This window comes from Vigna unguiculata, chromosome 6 (assembly GCF_037176805.1).
Source record: "Vigna unguiculata cultivar grain cowpea cultivar isolate G323 ecotype 2 chromosome 6, ASM3717680v1, whole genome shotgun sequence".
NCBI lineage: Eukaryota > Viridiplantae > Streptophyta > Magnoliopsida > Fabales > Fabaceae > Vigna > Vigna unguiculata.
The window spans coordinates 22,944,193-22,965,751 of NC_140797.1; positions in this window are offsets into that span (position 1 = coordinate 22,944,193).

Here is a 21,559-nt window from a genome sequence, read left to right on the forward strand (position 1 = left end):
CGTTCACCAAGATTGAGCGCTTTAAAATGAAGCCATGCCCATCTCAAAAGAAGATGACAAGAGTTCGTGGGAGCAATATCACATAATACTTCTTTCACACATTGTCATGTACAGAATTTGATCCTTGCTTGATTCGGATGAAAGCTTGTTGGTAACTGAATTTCTCCACCAATCTTTTGCTTACAACATTGTTGTCGCTTCCGTAAATGAATGCAACTGAACATGGGTGGCCTTGTATTAAACACCTTGTTTCTCTACTTCCTTTTCCATCATCTTTACTTCCATTTCTTTTTCTTCAATTTCCCTTCCTTCTGCAGTTTATATTTCTTCTTTTTCTATTCTTTCTTTTTCTATTTTCTCCTTCAACCTATGTTGATCCTTCTTGGCTTGTCTTAGTGTCATAAATTTCAACTTCATTTCATGTCCCTCATGCCTCAAATAAAGGGAACGTTCATCAAGATTGAGCGCTTTAAAATGAAGCCATGCCCATCTCAAAAGAAGATGACAAGAGTTCGTGGGAGCAATATCACATAATACTTCTTCCACACATCGTCATGTACAGAATTTGATCCTTGCTTGATTCATATGAAAGCTTGTTGGTAACTGGAGTTTCACCACCAATTTTTTGCTTACAACATTGTTGTCGCTTTCGTAAACTAATGCAACTGAACATGGGTGGCCTTCGATTAAACACCTTGTTTCTCTACTACCTTTTCCATAATCTTTATCTTTACTTCCTTTTCTTTTTCTTCAATTTCCCTTCCTTCTGCAGTTTATATTTCTCCTTTTTCTATTCTTTCTTTTTCTATTTTCTCCTTGAACGTATGTTGATCCTTCTTGGCTTGTCTTGGTGTCATAAATTTCAAATTCATTTCATGTCCCTCATGCCTCAAATAAAGGGAACGTGTATCAAGATTGAGCGTTTTGAAATGAAGCCATGCCAATCTCAAAAGAAGATGACAAGAGTTCGTGGGAACAATATCACATAATACTTCTTTCACACATTGTCATGTACAGAATTTGATCCTTGCTTGATTCGGATGAAAGCTTGTTGGTAACTGGAGTTTCTCCACCAATCTTTGGCTTACAACATTGTTGTCGCTTTCGTAAACGAATGCAACTGAACATGGGTGGCCTTCGATTAAACACCTTGTTTCTCTACTACCTTTTCCATAATCTTTATCTTTACTTCCTTTTCTTTTTCTTCAATTTCCCTTCCTTCTGCAGTTTATATTTCTTCTTTTTCTATTCTTTCTTTTTCTATTTTCTCCTTCAACGTATGTTGATCCTTCTTGGCTTGTCTTGGTGTCATAAATTTCAACTTCATTTCATGTCCCTCATGCCTTAAATAAAGGGAACGTTCATCAAGATTGACCGTTTTAAAATGAAGCCATGCCCATCTCAAAAGAAGATGACAAGAGTTCGTGGGAGCAATATCACATAATACTTCTTTCACACATTGTCATGTACAGAATTTGATCCTTGCTTGATTCGGATGAAAGCTTGTTGGTAACTGGAGTTTCTCCACCAATCTTTGGCTTACAACATTGTTGTCGCTTTCGTAAACGAATGCAACTGAACATAGGTGGCCTTCGATTAAACGCCTTGTTCTCTACTACCATTTCCATAATCTTTTTCTTTACTTCCTTTTCTTTTTCTTCAATTTCCCTTCCTTCTGCAGTTTATATTTCTTCTTTTTCTATTCTTTCTTTTTCTATTTTCTCCTTCAACGTATGTTGATCCTTCTTGGCTTCTCTTGGTGTCATAAATTTCAAATTCATTTCATGTCCCTCATGCCTCAAATAAAGGGAACGTGTATCAAGATTGAGCGTTTTGAAATGAAGCCATGCCAATCTCAAAAGAAGATGACAAGAGTTCGTGGGAACAATATCACATAATACTTCTTTCACACATTGTCATGTACAGAATTTGATCCTTGCTTGATTCGGATGAAAGCTTGTTGGTAACTGGAGTTTCTCCACCAATCTTTGGCTTACAACATTGTTGTCGCTTTCGTAAACGAATGCAACTGAACATGGGTGGCCTTCGATTAAACACCTTGTTTCTCTACTACCTTTTCCATAATCTTTATCTTTACTTCCTTTTCTTTTTCTTCAATTTCCCTTCCTTCTGCAGTTTATATTTCTTCTTTTTCTATTCTTTCTTTTTCTATTTTCTCCTTCAACGTATGTTGATCCTTCTTGGCTTGTCTTGGTGTCATAAATTTCAACTTCATTTCATGTCCCTCATGCCTTAAATAAAGGGAACGTTCATCAAGATTGACCGTTTTAAAATGAAGCCATGCCCATCTCAAAAGAAGATGACAAGAGTTCGTGGGAGCAATATCACATAATACTTCTTTCACACATTGTCATGTACAGAATTTGATCCTTGCTTGATTCGGATGAAAGCTTGTTGGTAACTGGAGTTTCTCCACCAATCTTTGGCTTACAACATTGTTGTCGCTTTCGTAAACGAATGCAACTGAACATAGGTGGCCTTCGATTAAACGCCTTGTTCTCTACTACCATTTCCATAATCTTTTTCTTTACTTCCTTTTCTTTTTCTTCAATTTCCCTTCCTTCTGCAGTTTATATTTCTTCTTTTTCTATTCTTTCTTTTTCTATTTTCTCCTTCAACGTATGTTGATCCTTCTTGGCTTGTCTTGGTGTCATAAATTTCAACTTCATTTTATGTCCCTCATGCCTCAAATAAAGGGAACGTTCACCAAGATTGAGCGCTTTAAAATGAAGCCATGCCCATCTCAAAAGAAGATGACAAGAGTTCGTGGGAGCAATATCACATAATACTTCTTTAACACATTGTCATGTACAGAATTTGATCCTTACTTGATTCGGATGAAAGCTTGTTGGTAACTGAATTTCTCCACCAATCTTTTGCTTACAACATTGTTGTCGCTTCCGTAAATGAATGCAACTGAACATGGGTGGCCTTGTATTAAACACCTTGTTTCTCTACTTCCTTTTCCATCATCTTTACTTCCTTTTCTTTTTCTTCAATTTCCCTTCCTTCTGCAGTTTATATTTCTTCTTTTTCTATTCTTTCTTTTTCTATTTTCTCCTTCAACGTATGTTGATCCTTCTTGGCTTGTCTTGGTGTCATAAATTTCAACTTCATTTCATGTCCCTCATGCCTTAAATAAAGGGAACGTTCATCAAGATTGACCGTTTTAAAATGAAGCCATGCCCATCTCAAAAGAAGATGACAAGAGTTCGTGGGAGCAATATCACATAATACTTCTTTCACACATTGTCATGTACAGAATTTGATCCTTGCTTGATTCGGATGAAAGCTTGTTGGTAACTGGAGTTTCTCCACCAATCTTTGGCTTACAACATTGTTGTCGCTTTCGTAAACGAATGCAACTGAACATAGGTGGCCTTCGATTAAACGCCTTGTTCTCTACTACCATTTCCATAATCTTTTTCTTTACTTCCTTTTCTTTTTCTTCAATTTCCCTTCCTTCTGCAGTTTATATTTCTTCTTTTTCTATTCTTTCTTTTTCTATTTTCTCCTTCAACGTATGTTGATCCTTCTTGGCTTGTCTTGGTGTCATAAATTTCAACTTCATTTTATGTCCCTCATGCCTCAAATAAAGGGAACGTTCACCAAGATTGAGCGCTTTAAAATGAAGCCATGCCCATCTCAAAAGAAGATGACAAGAGTTCGTGGGAGCAATATCACATAATACTTCTTTCACACATTGTCATGTACAGAATTTGATCCTTACTTGATTCGGATGAAAGCTTGTTGGTAACTGAATTTCTCCACCAATCTTTTGCTTACAACATTGTTGTCGCTTCCGTAAATGAATGCAACTGAACATGGGTGGCCTTGTATTAAACACCTTGTTTCTCTACTTCCTTTTCCATCATCTTTACTTCCTTTTCTTTTTCTTCAATTTCCCTTCCTTCTGCAGTTTATATTTCTTCTTTTTCTATTCTTTCTTTTTCTATTTTCTCCTTCAACGTATGTTGATCCTTCTTGGCTTGTCTTGGTGTCATAAATTTCAACTTCATTTCATGTCCCTCATGCCTTAAATAAAGGGAACGTTCATCAAGATTGACCGTTTTAAAATGAAGCCATGCCCATCTCAAAAGAAGATGACAAGAGTTCGTGGGAGCAATATCACATAATACTTCTTTCACACATTGTCATGTACAGAATTTGATCCTTGCTTGATTCGGATGAAAGCTTGTTGGTAACTGGAGTTTCTCCACCAATCTTTGGCTTACAACATTGTTGTCGCTTTCGTAAACGAATGCAACTGAACATGGGTGGCCTTCGATTAAACACCTTGTTTCTCTACTACCTTTTCCATAATCTTTATCTTTACTTCCTTTTCTTTTTCTTCAATTTCCCTTCCTTCTGCAGTTTATATTTCTTCTTTTTCTATTCTTTCTTTTTCTATTTTCTCCTTCAACGTATGTTGATCCTTCTTGGCTTGTCTTGGTGTCATAAATTTCAACTTCATTTCATGTCCCTCATGCCTTAAATAAAGGGAACGTTCATCAAGATTGACCGTTTTAAAATGAAGCCATGCCCATCTCAAAAGAAGATGACAAGAGTTCGTGGGAGCAATATCACATAATACTTCTTTCACACATTGTCATGTACAGAATTTGATCCTTGCTTGATTCGGATGAAAGCTTGTTGGTAACTGGAGTTTCTCCACCAATCTTTGGCTTACAACATTGTTGTCGCTTTCGTAAACGAATGCAACTGAACATAGGTGGCCTTCGATTAAACGCCTTGTTCTCTACTACCATTTCCATAATCTTTTTCTTTACTTCCTTTTCTTTTTCTTCAATTTCCCTTCCTTCTGCAGTTTATATTTCTTCTTTTTCTATTCTTTCTTTTTCTATTTTCTCCTTCAACGTATGTTGATCCTTCTTGGCTTGTCTTGGTGTCATAAATTTCAACTTCATTTTATGTCCCTCATGCCTCAAATAAAGGGAACGTTCACCAAGATTGAGCGCTTTAAAATGAAGCCATGCCCATCTCAAAAGAAGATGACAAGAGTTCGTGGGAGCAATATCACATAATACTTCTTTCACACATTGTCATGTACAGAATTTGATCCTTACTTGATTCGGATGAAAGCTTGTTGGTAACTGAATTTCTCCACCAATCTTTTGCTTACAACATTGTTGTCGCTTCCGTAAATGAATGCAACTGAACATGGGTGGCCTTGTATTAAACACCTTGTTTCTCTACTTCCTTTTCCATCATCTTTACTTCCTTTTCTTTTTCTTCAATTTCCCTTCCTTCTGCAGTTTATATTTCTTCTTTTTCTATTCTTTCTTTTTCTATTTTCTCCTTCAACGTATGTTGATCCTTCTTGGCTTGTCTTGGTGTCATAAATTTCAACTTCATTTCATGTCCCTCATGCCTTAAATAAAGGGAACGTTCATCAAGATTGACCGTTTTAAAATGAAGCCATGCCCATCTCAAAAGAAGATGACAAGAGTTCGTGGGAGCAATATCACATAATACTTCTTTCACACATTGTCATGTACAGAATTTGATCCTTGCTTGATTCGGATGAAAGCTTGTTGGTAACTGGAGTTTCTCCACCAATCTTTGGCTTACAACATTGTTGTCGCTTTCGTAAACGAATGCAACTGAACATAGGTGGCCTTCGATTAAACGCCTTGTTCTCTACTACCTTTTCCATAATCTTTTTCTTTACTTCCTTTTCTTTTTCTTCAATTTCCCTTCCTTCTGCAGTTTATATTTCTTCTTTTTCTATTCTTTCTTTTTCTATTTTCTCCTTCAATGTATGTTGATCCTTCTTGGCTTGTCTTGGTGTCATAAATTTCAACTTCATTCCATGTCCCTCATGCCTTAAATAACGGGAACGTTCACCAAGATTGAGCGCTTTAAAATGAAGCCATGCCCATCCCAAAAGAAGATGACAAGAGTTCGTGGGAGCAATATCACATAATACTTCTTTCACACATTGTCATGTACAGAATTTGATCCTTGCTTGATTCGGATGAAAGCTTGTTGGTAACTGAATTTCTCCACCAATCTTTGGCTTACAACATTGTTGTCGCTTTCGTAAACGAATGCAACTGAACATGGGTGGCCTTCGATTAAACACCTTGTTTCTCTACTACCTTTTCCATGATCTTTATCTTTACTTCCTTTTCTTTTTCTTCAATTTCCCGTCCTTCTGCAGATTATATTTCTTCTTTTTCTATTCTTTCTTTTTCTATATTCTCCTTCAACGTATGTTGATCCTTCTTGGCTTGTCTTGGTGTCATAAATTTCAACTTCATTTCATGTCCCTCTTGCCTTAAATAAAGGGAACTTTCATCAAGATTGACCGTTTTAAAATGAAGCCATGCCCATCTCAAAAGAAGATGACAAGAGTTCGTGGGAGCAATATCACATAATACTTCTTTCACACATTGTCATGTACAGAATTTGATCCTTGCTTGATTCGGATGAAAGCTTGTTGGTAACTGGAGTTTCTCCACCAATCTTTGGCTTACAACATTGTTGTCGCTTTCGTAAACGAATGCAACTGAACATAGGTGGCCTTCGATTAAACGCCTTGTTCTCTACTACCTTTTCCATAATCTTTTTCTTTACTTCCTTTTCTTTTTCTTCAATTTCCCTTCCTTCTGCAGTTTATATTTCTTCTTTTTCTATTCTTTCTTTTTCTATTTTCTCCTTCAACGTATGTTGATCCTTCTTGGCTTGTCTTGGTGTCATAAATTTCAACTTCATTTTATGTCCCTCATGCCTCAAATAAAGGGAACGTTCACCAAGATTGAGCGCTTTAAAATGAAGCCATGCCCATCTCAAAAGAAGATGACAAGAGTTCGTGGGAGCAATATCACATAATACTTCTTTCACACATTGTCATGTACAGAATTTGATACTTGCTTGATTCGGATGAAAGCTTGTTGGTAACTTAATTTCTCCACCAATCTTTTGCTTACAACATTGTTGTCGCTTCCGTAAATGAATGCAACTGAACATGGGTGGCCTTGTATTAAACACCTTGTTTCTCTACTTCCTTTTCCATCATCTTTACTTCCTTTTCTTTTTCTTCAATTTCCCTTCCTTCTGCAGTTTATATTTCTTCTTTTTCTATTCTTTCTTTTTCTATTTTCTCCTTCAACGTATGTTGATCCTTCTTGGCTTGTCTTGGTGTCATAAATTTCAACTTCATTTCATGTCCCTCATGCCTTAAATAAAGGGAACGTTCATCAAGATTGACCGTTTTAAAATGAAGCCATGCCCATCTCAAAAGAAGATGACAAGAGTTCGTGGGAGCAATATCACATAATACTTCTTTCACACATTGTCATGTACAGAATTTGATCCTTGCTTGAATCGGATGAAAGCTTGTTGGTAACTGGAGTTTCTCCACCAATCTTTGGCTTACAACATTGTTGTCGCTTTCGTAAACGAATGCAACTGAACATAGGTGGCCTTCGATTAAACGCCTTGTTCTCTACTACGTTTTCCATAATCTTTTTCTTTACTTCCTTTTCTTTTTCTTCAATTTCCCTTCCTTCTGCAGTTTATATTTCTTCTTTTTCTATTCTTTCTTTTTCTATTTTCTCCTTCAATGTCTGTTGATCCTTCTTGGCTTGTCTTGGTGTCATAAATTTCAACTTCATTTCATGTCCCTCATGCCTAAAATAAAGGGAACGTTCATCAAGATTGAGCGCTTTAAAATGAAGCCATGCCCATCTCAAAAGAAGATGACAAGAGTTCGTGGGAGCAATATCACTTAATACTTCTTCCATACATCGTCATGTACAGAATTTGATCCTTGCTTGATTCATATGAAAGCTTGTTGGTAACTGGAGTTTCACCACCAATTTTTTGCTTACAACATTGTTGTCGCTTTCGTAAACGAATGCAACTGAACATGGGTGGCCTTCAATTAAACACCTTGTTTCTCTACTTCCTTTTCCATCATTTTTATCTTTACTTCCTTTTCTTTTTCTTCAATTTCCCTTCCTTCTGCAGTTTATATTTCTTCTTTTTCTATTCTTTCTTTTTCTATTTTCTCCTTCAACGTATGTTGATCCTTCTTGGCTTGTCTTGGTGTCATAAATTTCAACTTCATTTCATGTCCCTCATGCCTTAAATAAAAGGAACGTTCATCAAGATTGACCGTTTTAAAATAAAGCCATGCCCATCTCAAAAGAAGATGACAAGAGTTCCTGGGAGCAATATCACATAATACTTCTTTCACACATTGTCATGTACAGAATTTGATCCTTGCTTGATTCGGATGAAAGCTTGTTGGTAACTGGAGTTTCTCCACCAATCTTTGGCTTACAACATTGTTGTCGCTTTCGTAAACGAATGCAACTGAACATAGATGGCCTTCGATTAAATGCCTTGTTCTCTACTACCTTTTCCATAATCTTTTTCTTTACTTCCTTTTCTTTTTCTTCAATTTCCCTTCCTTCTGCAGTTTATATTTCTTCTTTTTCTATTCTTTCTTTTTCTATTTTCTCCTTTAAAGTATGTTGATCCTTCTTGGCTTGTCTTGGTGTCATAAATTTCAACTTCATTTCATGTCCCTCATGCCTCAAATAAAGGGAACGTTCATCATGATTGGCCGTTTTAAAATGAAGCCATGCCCATCTCAAAAGAAGATGACAAGAGTTCGTGGGAGCAATATCACATAATACTTCTTTCACACATTGTCATGTACAGAATTTGATCCTTGCCTGATTTGGATGAAAGCTTGTTGGTAACTTGAGTTTCTCCACCAATCTTTGGATTACAACATTGTTGTCGCTTTTGTAAACTAATGCAACTGAACATGGGTGGCCTTCGATTAAACACCTTGTTTCTCTACTACCTTTTCCATAATCTTTATCTTTACTTCCTTTTCTTTTTCTTCAATTTCCCTTCCTTCTGCAGTTTATATTTCTTCTTTTTCTATTCTTTCTTTTTCTATTTTCTCCTTGAACGTATGTTGATCCTTCTTGGCTTCTCTTGGTGTCATAAATTTCAACTTCATTTCATGTCCCTCATGCCTCAAATAAAGGGAACGTTCATCAAGATTGAGCGTTTTAAAATGAAGCCATGCCCATCTCAAAAGAAGATGACAAGAGTTCGTGGGAGCAATATCACATAATACTTCTTTCACACACTGTCATGTACAGAATTTGATCCTTTCTTGATTTGGATGAAAGCTTAACGGTAACTTCAGTTTCTCCACCAATCTTTGGCTTACAACATTGTTGTCGCTTTCGTAAACGAATGCAACTGAACATGGGTGGCCTTCGATTAAATACCTTGTTCTCTACTACGTTTTCCATAATCTTTTTCTTTACTTCCTTTTCTTTTTCTTCAATTTCCCTTCCTTCTGCAGTTTATATTTCTTCTTTTTCTATTCTTTCTTTTTCTATTTTCTCCTTCAACGTATGTTGATCCTTCTTGGCTTGTCTTGGTGTCATAAATTTCAACTTCATTTCATGTCCCTCATGCCTCAAATAAAGGGAACGTTAATCAAGATTGAGAGTTTTAAAATGAAGCCATGCCCATCTCAAAAGAAGATGACAAGAGTTCGTGGGAGCAATATCACATAATACTTCTTTCACACATTGTCATGTACAGAATTTGATCCTTGCTTGATTCGGATGAAAGCTTGTTGGTAACTGAATTTCTCCACCAATCTTTGGCTTACAACATTGTTGTCGCTTCCGTAAACGAATGCAACTGAACATGGGTGGCCTTCTATTAAACACCTTGTTTCTCTACTTCCTTTTCCATCATCTTTATCTTTACTTCCTTTTCTTTTTCTTCAATTTCCCTTCCTTCTGCAGTTTATATTTCTTCTTTTTCTATTCTTTCTTTTTCTATTTTCTCCTTCAGCCTATGTTGATCCTTACTGGCTTGTCTTGGTGTCATAAATTTCAACTTCATTTCATGTCCCTCATGCTTAAAATAAAGGAAACGTTCATCAAGATTGAGCTCGCTTTAAAATGAAGCCATGCCTATCTCAAAAGAAGATGACAAGAGTTCGTGAGAGTAATATCACACAATACTTCTTTCACACATTGTCCTATACTGAATTTTATCCCTGCTTGATTCGGATGAAAGCATGTTGGTAACTAGAGTTTCTCCACCAATCTTTGGCTTACAGCATTGTTGTCGCTTTCGTAAACGAATGCAACTGAACATGGGTGGCCTTCGATTAAACACGTTGTTTCTCTACTTCCTTTTCCATCATCTTTATCTTTACTTCCTTTTCTTTTTCTTCAATTTCCCTTCCTTCTGCAGTTTATATTTCTTCTTTTTCTATTCTTTCTTTTTCTATTTTCTCCTTCAACGTATGTTGATCCTTCTTGGCTTCTTTTGGTGTAATAAATTTCAACTTCATTTCATGTCCCTCATGCCTCAAATAAAGGGAACGTTCATCAAGGTTGAGCGTTTTAAAATGAAGCCATGCCCATCTCAAAAGAAGATGACAAGAGTTCGTGGGAGCAATATCACATAATACTTCTTTCACACATTGTCATGTACAGAATTTGATCCTTGCTTGATTTGGATGAAAGCTTGATGGTAACTTGAGTTTCTCCACCAATCTTTGGCTTACAACATTGTTGTCGCTTTCGTAAACGAATGCAACTGAACATGGGTGGCCTTCGATTAAACACCTTGTTCTCTACTACCTTTTCCATAATCTTTTTCTTTACTTCCTTTTCTTTTTCTTCAATTTCCCTTCCTTCTGCAGTTTATATTTCTTCTTTTTCTATTCTTTCTTTTTCTATTTTCTCCTTCAACGTATGTTGATCCTTCTTGGCTTGTCTTGGTGTCATAAATTTCAACTTCATTTCATGTCCCTCGTGCCTCAAATAAAGGGAACGTTCATCAAGATTGACCGTTTTAAAATGAAGCCATGCCCATCTCAAAAGAAGATGACAAGAGTTCGTGGGAGCAATATCACATAATACTTCTTTCACACATTGTCATGTACAGAATTTGATCCTTGCTTGATTTGGATGAAAGCTTAATGGTAACTTGAGTTTCTCCACCAATCTTTGGCTTACAACATTGTTGTCGCTTTCGTAAACGAATGCAACTGAACATGGGTGGCCTTCGATTAAACACCTTGTCCTCTACTACCTTTTCCATAATCTTTTTCTTTACTTCCTTTTCTTTTTCTTCAATTTTCCTTCCCTCTGCAGTTTATATTTCTTCTTTTTCTATTCTTTCTTTTTCTATTTTCTCCTTCAACGTATGTTAATCCTACTTGGCTTGTCTTGGTGTCATAAATTTCGACTTCATTTCATGTCCCTCATGCCTCAAATAAAGGGAACGTTCATCAAGATTGAGCGCTTTAAAATGAAGCCATACCCATCTCAAAAGAAGATGACAAGAGTTCGTGGGAGCAATATCACATAATACTTCTTTCACACATCGTCATGTACAGAATTTGATCCTTGCTTGATTCGGATGAAAGCTTGTTGGTAACTGGAGTTTCACCACCGATTTTTTCCTTACAACATTGTTGTCGCTTTCGTAAACGAATGCAACTGAACATGGGTGGCCTTCGATTAAACACCTTGTTATTCTACTTCCTTTTCCATCATTTTTATCTTTACTTCCTTTTCTTTTTCTTCAATTTCCCTTCCTTCTGCAGTTTATATTTCTTCTTTTTCTATTCTTTCTTTTTCTATTTTCTCCTTCAGCCTATGTTGATCCTTACTGGCTTGTCTTGGTGTCATAAATTTCAACTTCATTTCATCTCCCTCATGCCTAAAATAAAGGGAACGTTCATCAAGATTGAGCGCTTTAAAATGAAGCCATGCCCATGTCAAAAGAAGATGACATGAGTTCGTGAGAGTAATATCACATAATACTTCTTGCGCACATTGTTCTGTACTGAATTTGATCCTTGCTTGATTCGGATGAAAGCTTGTTGGTAACTGGAGTTTCTCCACCAATCTTTGGCTTACAACATTGTTGTCGCTTTCGTAAACGAATGGAACTGAACATGGGTGGCCTTCGATTAAACACCTTGTTCTCTACTACCTTTTCCATAATCTTTTTCTTTACTTCCTTTTCTTTTTCTTCAATTTCCCTTGCTTCTGCAGTTTATATTTCTTCTTTTTCTATTCTTTCTTTTTCTATTTTCTCCTTCAACGTATGTTGATCCTTCTTGGCTTCTCTTGGTGTAATAAATTTCAACTTCATTTCATGTCCCTCATGCCTCAAATAAAGGGAACGTTCATCAAGGTTGAGCGTTTTAAAATGAAGCCATGCCCATCTCAAAAGAAGATGACAAGAGTTCGTGGGAGCAATATCACATAATACTTCTTTCACACATTGTCATGTACAGAATTTGATCCTTGCTTGATTTGGATGAAAGCTTGATGGTAACTTGAGTTTCTCCACCAATCTTTGGCTTACAACATTGTTGTCGCTTTCGTAAACGAATGGAACTGAACATGGGTGGCCTTCGATTAAACACCTTGTTCTCTACTACCTTTTCCATAATCTTTTTCTTTACTTCCTTTTCTTTTTCTTCAATTTCCCTTGCTTCTGCAGTTTATATTTCTTCTTTTTCTATTCTTTCTTTTTCTATTTTCTCCTTCAACGTATGTTGATCCTTCTTGGCTTCTCTTGGTGTAATAAATTTCAACTTCATTTCATGTCCCTCATGCCTCAAATAAAGGGAACGTTCATCAAGGTTGAGCGTTTTAAAATGAAGCCATGCCCATCTCAAAAGAAGATGACAAGAGTTCGTGGGAGCAATATCACATAATACTTCTTTCACACATTGTCATGTACAGAATTTGATCCTTGCTTGATTTAGATGAAAGCTTGATGGTAACTTGAGTTTCTCCACAATTCTTTGGCTTACAACATTGTTGTCGCTTTCGTAAACGAATGCAACTGAACATGGGTGGCCTTCGATTAAACACCTTGTTCTCTACTACCTTTTCCATAATCTTTTTCTTTACTTCCTTTTCTTTTCCTTCAATTTCCCTTCCTTCTGCAGTTTATATTTCTTCTTTTTCTATTCTTTCTTTTTCTATTTTCTCCTTCAACGTATGTTGATCCTTCTTGGCTTCTTTTGGTGTAATAAATTTCAACTTCATTTCATGTCCCTCATGCCTCAAATAAAGGGAACGTTCATCAAGGTTGAGCGTTTTAAAATGAAGCCATGCCCATCTCAAAAGAAGATGACAAGAGTTCGTGGGAGCAATATCACATAATACTTCTTTCACACATTGTCATGTACAGAATTTGATCCTTGCTTGATTTGGATGAAAGCTTGATGGTAACTTGAGTTTCTCCACCAATCTTTGGCTTACAACATTGTTGTCGCTTTCGTAAACGAATGCAACTGAACATGGGTGGCCTTCGATTAAACACCTTGTTCTCTACTACCTTTTCCATAATCTTTTTCTTTACTTCCTTTTCTTTTTCTTCAATTTCCCTTCCTTCTGCAGTTTATATTTCTTCTTTTTCTATTCTTTCTTTTTCTATTTTCTCCTTCAACGTATGTTGATCCTTCTTGGCTTGTCTTGGTGTCATAAATTTCAACTTCATTTCATGTCCCTCGTGCCTCAAATAAAGGGAACGTTCATCAAGATTGACCGTTTTAAAATGAAGCCATGCCCATCTCAAAAGAAGATGACAAGAGTTCGTGGGAGCAATATCACATAATACTTCTTTCACACATTGTCATGTACAGAATTTGATCCTTGCTTGATTTGGATGAAAGCTTAATGGTAACTTGAGTTTCTCCACCAATCTTTGGCTTACAACATTGTTGTCGCTTTCGTAAACGAATGCAACTGAACATGGGTGGCCTTCGATTAAACACCTTGTCCTCTACTACCTTTTCCATAATCTTTTTCTTTACTTCCTTTTCTTTTTCTTCAATTTTCCTTCCCTCTGCAGTTTATATTTCTTCTTTTTCTATTCTTTCTTTTTCTATTTTCTCCTTCAACGTATGTTAATCCTACTTGGCTTGTCTTGGTGTCATAAATTTCGACTTCATTTCATGTCCCTCATGCCTCAAATAAAGGGAACGTTCATCAAGATTGAGCGCTTTAAAATGAAGCCATACCCATCTCAAAAGAAGATGACAAGAGTTCGTGGGAGCAATATCACATAATACTTCTTTCACACATCGTCATGTACAGAATTTGATCCTTGCTTGATTCGGATGAAAGCTTGTTGGTAACTGGAGTTTCACCACCGATTTTTTCCTTACAACATTGTTGTCGCTTTCGTAAACGAATGCAACTGAACATGGGTGGCCTTCGATTAAACACCTTGTTATTCTACTTCCTTTTCCATCATTTTTATCTTTACTTCCTTTTCTTTTTCTTCAATTTCCCTTCCTTCTGCAGTTTATATTTCTTCTTTTTCTATTCTTTCTTTTTCTATTTTCTCCTTCAGCCTATGTTGATCCTTACTGGCTTGTCTTGGTGTCATAAATTTCAACTTCATTTCATCTCCCTCATGCCTAAAATAAAGGGAACGTTCATCAAGATTGAGCGCTTTAAAATGAAGCCATGCCCATGTCAAAAGAAGATGACATGAGTTCGTGAGAGTAATATCACATAATACTTCTTGCGCACATTGTTCTGTACTGAATTTGATCCTTGCTTGATTCGGATGAAAGCTTGTTGGTAACTGGAGTTTCTCCACCAATCTTTGGCTTACAACATTGTTGTCGCTTTCGTAAACGAATGGAACTGAACATGGGTGGCCTTCGATTAAACACCTTGTTCTCTACTACCTTTTCCATAATCTTTTTCTTTACTTCCTTTTCTTTTTCTTCAATTTCCCTTGCTTCTGCAGTTTATATTTCTTCTTTTTCTATTCTTTCTTTTTCTATTTTCTCCTTCAACGTATGTTGATCCTTCTTGGCTTCTCTTGGTGTAATAAATTTCAACTTCATTTCATGTCCCTCATGCCTCAAATAAAGGGAACGTTCATCAAGGTTGAGCGTTTTAAAATGAAGCCATGCCCATCTCAAAAGAAGATGACAAGAGTTCGTGGGAGCAATATCACATAATACTTCTTTCACACATTGTCATGTACAGAATTTGATCCTTGCTTGATTTGGATGAAAGCTTGATGGTAACTTGAGTTTCTCCACCAATCTTTGGCTTACAACATTGTTGTCGCTTTCGTAAACGAATGGAACTGAACATGGGTGGCCTTCGATTAAACACCTTGTTCTCTACTACCTTTTCCATAATCTTTTTCTTTACTTCCTTTTCTTTTTCTTCAATTTCCCTTGCTTCTGCAGTTTATATTTCTTCTTTTTCTATTCTTTCTTTTTCTATTTTCTCCTTCAACGTATGTTGATCCTTCTTGGCTTCTCTTGGTGTAATAAATTTCAACTTCATTTCATGTCCCTCATGCCTCAAATAAAGGGAACGTTCATCAAGGTTGAGCGTTTTAAAATGAAGCCATGCCCATCTCAAAAGAAGATGACAAGAGTTCGTGGGAGCAATATCACATAATACTTCTTTCACACATTGTCATGTACAGAATTTGATCCTTGCTTGATTTAGATGAAAGCTTGATGGTAACTTGAGTTTCTCCACAATTCTTTGGCTTACAACATTGTTGTCGCTTTCGTAAACGAATGCAACTGAACATGGGTGGCCTTCGATTAAACACCTTGTTCTCTACTACCTTTTCCATAATCTTTTTCTTTACTTCCTTTTCTTTTTCTTCAATTTCCCTTCCTTCTGCAGTTTATATTTCTTCTTTTTCTATTCTTTCTTTTTCTATTTTCTCCTTCAACGTATGTTGATCCTTCTTGGCTTGTCTTGGTGTCATAAATTTCAACTTCATTTCATGTCCCTCGTGCCTCAAATAAAGGGAACGTTCATCAAGATTGACCGTTTTAAAATGAAGCCATGCCCATCTCAAAAGAAGATGACAAGAGTTCGTGGGAGCAATATCACATAATACTTCTTTCACACATTGTCATGTACAGAATTTGATCCTTGCTTGATTTGGATGAAAGCTTAATGGTAACTTGAATTTCTCCACCAATCTTTGGCTTACAACATTGTTGTCGCTTTCGTAAACGAATGCAACTGAACATGGGTGGCCTTCGATTAAACACCTTGTCCTCTACTACCTTTTCCATAATCTTTTTCTTTACTTCCTTTTCTTTTTCTTCAATTTCCCTTCCTTCTGCAGTTTATATTTCTTCTTTTTCTATTCTTTCTTTTTCTATTTTCTCCTTCAACGTATGTTGATCCTTCTTGGCTTCTCTTGGTGTAATAAATTTCAACTTCATTTCATGTCCCTCATGCCTCAAATAAAGGGAACGTTCATCAAGGTTGAGCGTTTTAAAATGAAGCCATGCCCATCTCAAAAGAAGATGACAAGAGTTCGTGGGAGCAATATCACATAATACTTCTTTCACACATTGTCATGTACAGAATTTGATCCTTGCTTGATTTAGATGAAAGCTTGATGGTAACTTGAGTTTCTCCACAATTCTTTGGCTTACAACATTGTTGTCGCTTTCGTAAACGAATGCAACTGAACATGGGTGGCCTTCGATTAAACACCTTGTTCTCTACTACCTTTTCCATAATCTTTTTCTTTACTTCCTTTTCTTTTTCTTCAATTTCCCTTCCTTCTGCAGTTTATATTTCTTCTTTTTCTATTCTTTCTTTTTCTATTTTCTCCTTCAACGTATGTTGATCCTTCTTGGCTTGTCTTGGTGTCATAAATTTCAACTTCATTTCATGTCCCTCGTGCCTCAAATAAAGGGAACGTTCATCAAGATTGACCGTTTTAAAATGAAGCCATGCCCATCTCAAAAGAAGATGACAAGAGTTCGTGGGAGCAATATCACATAATACTTCTTTCACACATTGTCATGTACAGAATTTGATCCTTGCTTGATTTGGATGAAAGCTTAATGGTAACTTGAATTTCTCCACCAATCTTTGGCTTACAACATTGTTGTCGCTTTCGTAAACGAATGCAACTGAACATGGGTGGCCTTCGATTAAACACCTTGTCCTCTACTACCTTTTCCATAATCTTTTTCTTTACTTCCTTTTCTTTTTCTTCAATTTCCCTTCCTTCTGCAGTTTATATTTCTTCTTTTTCTATTCTTTCTTTTTCTATTTTCTCCTTCAACGTATGTTGATCCTTCTTGGCTTCTCTTGGTGTAATAAATTTCAACTTCATTTCATGTCCCTCATGCCTCAAATAAAGGGAACGTTCATCAAGGTTGAGCGTTTTAAAATGAAGCCATGCCCATCTCAAAAGAAGATGACAAGAGTTCGTGGGAGCAATATCACATAATACTTCTTTCACACATTGTCATGTACAGAATTTGATCCTTGCTTGATTTAGATGAAAGCTTGATGGTAACTTGAGTTTCTCCACAATTCTTTGGCTTACAACATTGTTGTCGCTTTCGTAAACGAATGCAACTGAACATGGGTGGCCTTCGATTAAACACCTTGTTCTCTACTACCTTTTCCATAATCTTTTTCTTTACTTCCTTTTCTTTTTCTTCAATTTCCCTTCCTTCTGCAGTTTATATTTCTTCTTTTTCTATTCTTTCTTTTTCTATTTTCTCCTTCAACGTATGTTGATCCTTCTTGGCTTGTCTTGGTGTCATAAATTTCAACTTCATTTCATGTCCCTCGTGCCTCAAATAAAGGGAACGTTCATCAAGATTGACCGTTTTAAAATGAAGCCATGCCCATCTCAAAAGAAGATGACAAGAGTTCGTGGGAGCAATATCACATAATACTTCTTTCACACATTGTCATGTACAGAATTTGATCCTTGCTTGATTTGGATGAAAGCTTAATGGTAACTTGAATTTCTCCACCAATCTTTGGCTTACAACATTGTTGTCGCTTTCGTAAACGAATGCAACTGAACATGGGTGGCCTTCGATTAAACACCTTGTCCTCTACTACCTTTTCCATAATCTTTTTCTTTACTTCCTTTTCTTTTTCTTCAATTTCCCTTCCTTCTGCAGTTTATATTTCTTCTTTTTCTATTCTTTCTTTTTCTATTTTCTCCTTCAACGTATGTTGATCCTTCTTGGCTTGTCTTGGTGTCATAAATTTCGACTTCATTTCATGTCCCTCATGCCTCAAATAAAGGGAACGTTCATCAAGATTGAGCGCTTTAAAATGAAGCCATACCCATCTCAAAAGAAGATGACAAGAGTTCGTGGGAGCAATATCACATAATACTTCTTTCACACATCGTCATGTACAGAATTTGATCCTTGCTTGATTCGGATGAAAGCTTGTTGGTAACTGGAGTTTCACCACCAATTTTTTCCTTACAACATTGTTGTCGCTTTCGTAAACGAATGCAACTGAACATGGGTGGCCTTCGATTAAACACCTTGTTATTCTACTTCCTTTTCCATCATTTTTATCTTTACTTCCTTTTCTTTTTCTTCAATTTCCCTTCCTTCTGCAGTTTATATTTCTTCTTTTTCTATTCTTTCTTTTTCTATTTTCTCCTTCAGCCTATGTTGATCCTTACTGGCTTGTCTGGGTGTCATAAATTTCAACTTCATTTCATCTCCCTCATGCCTAAAATAAAGGGAACGTTCATCAAGATTGAGCGCTTTAAAATGAAGCCATGCCCATGTCAAAAGAAAATGACATGAGTTCGTGAGAGTAATATCACATAATACTTCTTGCGCACATTGTTCTGTACTGAATTTGATCCTTGCTTGATTCGGATGAAAGCTTGTTGGTAACTGGAGTTTCTCCACCAATCTTTGGCTTACAACATTGTTGTCGCTTTCGTAAACGAATGGAACTGAACATGGGTGGCCTTCGATTAAACACCTTGTCCTCTACTACCTTTTCCATAATCTTTTTCTTTACTTCCTTTTCTTTTTCTTCAATTTCCCTTCCTTCTGCAGTTTATATTTCTTCTTTTTCTATTCTTTCTTTTTCTATTTTCTCCTTCAACGTATGTTGATCCTTCTTGGCTTCTCTTGGTGTAATAAATTTCGACTTCATTTCATGTCCCTCATGCCTCAAATAAAGGGAACGTTCATCAAGATTGAGCGCTTTAAAATGAAGCCATACCCATCTCAAAAGAAGATGACAAGAGTTCGTGGGAGCAATATCACATAATACTTCTTTCACACATCGTCATGTACAGAATTTGATCCTTGCTTGATTCGGATGAAAGCTTGTTGGTAACTGGAGTTTCACCACCAATTTTTTCCTTACAACATTGTTGTCGCTTTCGTAAACGAATGCAACTGAACATGGGTGGCCTTCGATTAAACACCTTGTTATTCTACTTCCTTTTCCATCATTTTTATCTTTACTTCCTTTTCTTTTTCTTCAATTTCCCTTCCTTCTGCAGTTTATATTTCTTCTTTTTCTATTCTTTCTTTTTCTATTTTCTCCTTCAGCCTATGTTGATCCTTACTGGCTTGTCTTGGTGTCATAAATTTCAACTTCATTTCATCTCCCTCATGCCTAAAATAAAGGGAACGTTCATCAAGATTGAGCGCTTTAAAATGAAGCCATGCCCATGTCAAAAGAAAATGACATGAGTTCGTGAGAGTAATATCACATAATACTTCTTGCGCACATTGTTCTGTACTGAATTTGATCCTTGCTTGATTCGGATGAAAGCTTGTTGGTAACTGGAGTTTCTCCACCAATCTTTGGCTTACAACATTGTTGTCGCTTTCGTAAACGAATGGAACTGAACATGGGTGGCCTTCGATTAAACACCTTGTTCTCTACTACCTTTTCCATAATCTTTTTCTTTACTTCCTTTTCTTTTTCTTCAATTTCCCTTGCTTCTGCAGTTTATATTTCTTCTTTTTCTATTCTTTCTTTTTCTATTTTCTCCTTCAACGTATGTTGATCCTTCTTGGCTTCTCTTGGTGTAATAAATTTCAACTTCATTTCATGTCCCTCATGCCTCAAATAAAGGGAACGTTCATCAAGGTTGAGCGTTTTAAAATGAAGCCATGCCCATCTCAAAAGAAGATGACAAGAGTTCGTGGGAGCAATATCACATAATACTTCTTTCACACATTGTCATGTACAGAATTTGATCCTTGCTTGATTTGGATGAAAGCTTGATGGTAACTTGAGTTTCTCCACCAATCTTTGGCTTACAACATTGTTGTCGCTTTCGTAAACGAATGGAACTGAACATGGGTGGCCTTCGATTAAACACCTTGTTCTCTACTACCTTTTCCATAATCTTTTTCTTTACTTCCTTTTCTTTTTCTTCAATTTCCCTTGCTTCTGCAGTTTATATTTCTTCTTTTTCTATTCTTTCTTTTTCTATTTTCTCCTTCAACGTATGTTGACCTTCTTGGCTTCTCTTGGTGTAATAAATTTCAACTTCATTTCATGTCCTTCATGCCTCAAATAAAGGGAACGTTCATCAAGGTTGAGCGTTTTAAAATGAAGCCATGCCCATCTCAAAAGAAGATGACAAGAGTTCGTGGGAGCAATATCACATAATACTTCTTTCACACATTGTCATGTACAGAATTTGATCCTTGCTTGATTTGGATGAAAGCTTGATGGTAACTTGAGTTTCTCCACCAATCTTTGGCTTACAACATTGTTGTCGCTTTCGTAAACGAATGCAACTGAACATGGGTGGCCTTCGATTAAACACCTTGTTCTCTACTACCTTTTCCATAATCTTTTTCTTTACTTCCTTTTCTTTTTCTTCAATTTCCCTTCCTTCTGCAGTTTATATTTCTTCTTTTTCTATTCTTTCTTTTTCTATTTTCTCCTTCAACGTATGTTGATCCTTCTTGGCTTGTCTTGGTGTCATAAATTTCAACTTCATTTCATGTCCCTCGTGCCTCAAATAAAGGGAACGTTCATCAACATTGACCGTTTTAAAATGAAGCCATGCCCATCTCAAAAGAAGATGACAAGAGTTCGTGGGAGCAATATCACATAATACTTCTTTCACACATTGTCATGTACAGAATTTGATCCTTGCTTGATTTGGATGAAAGCTTAATGGTAACTTGAGTTTCTCCACCAATCTTTGGCTTACAACATTGTTGTCGCTTTCGTAAACGAATGCAACTGAACATGGGTGGCCTTCGATTAAACACCTTGTCCTCTACTACCTTTTCCATAATCTTTTTCTTTACTTCCTTTTCTTTTTCTTCAATTTCCCTTCCTTCTGCAGTTTATATTTCTTCTTTTTCTATTCTTTCTTTTTCTATTTTCTCCTTCAACGTATGTTGATCCTTCTTGGCTTGTCTTGGTGTCATAAATTTCGACTTCATTTCATGTCCCTCATGCCTCAAATAAAGGGAACGTTCATCAAGATTGAGCGCTTTAAAATGAAGCCATGCCCATGTCAAAAGAAGATGACATGAGTTCGTGAGAGTAATATCACATAATACTTCTTGCGCACATTGTTCTGTACTGAATTTTATCCTTGCTTTATTCGGATGAAAGCTTGTTGGTAACTGGAGTTTCTCCACCAATCTTTGGCTTACAACATTGTTGTCGCTTTCGTAAACGAATGCAACTGAACATGGGTGGCCTTCGAT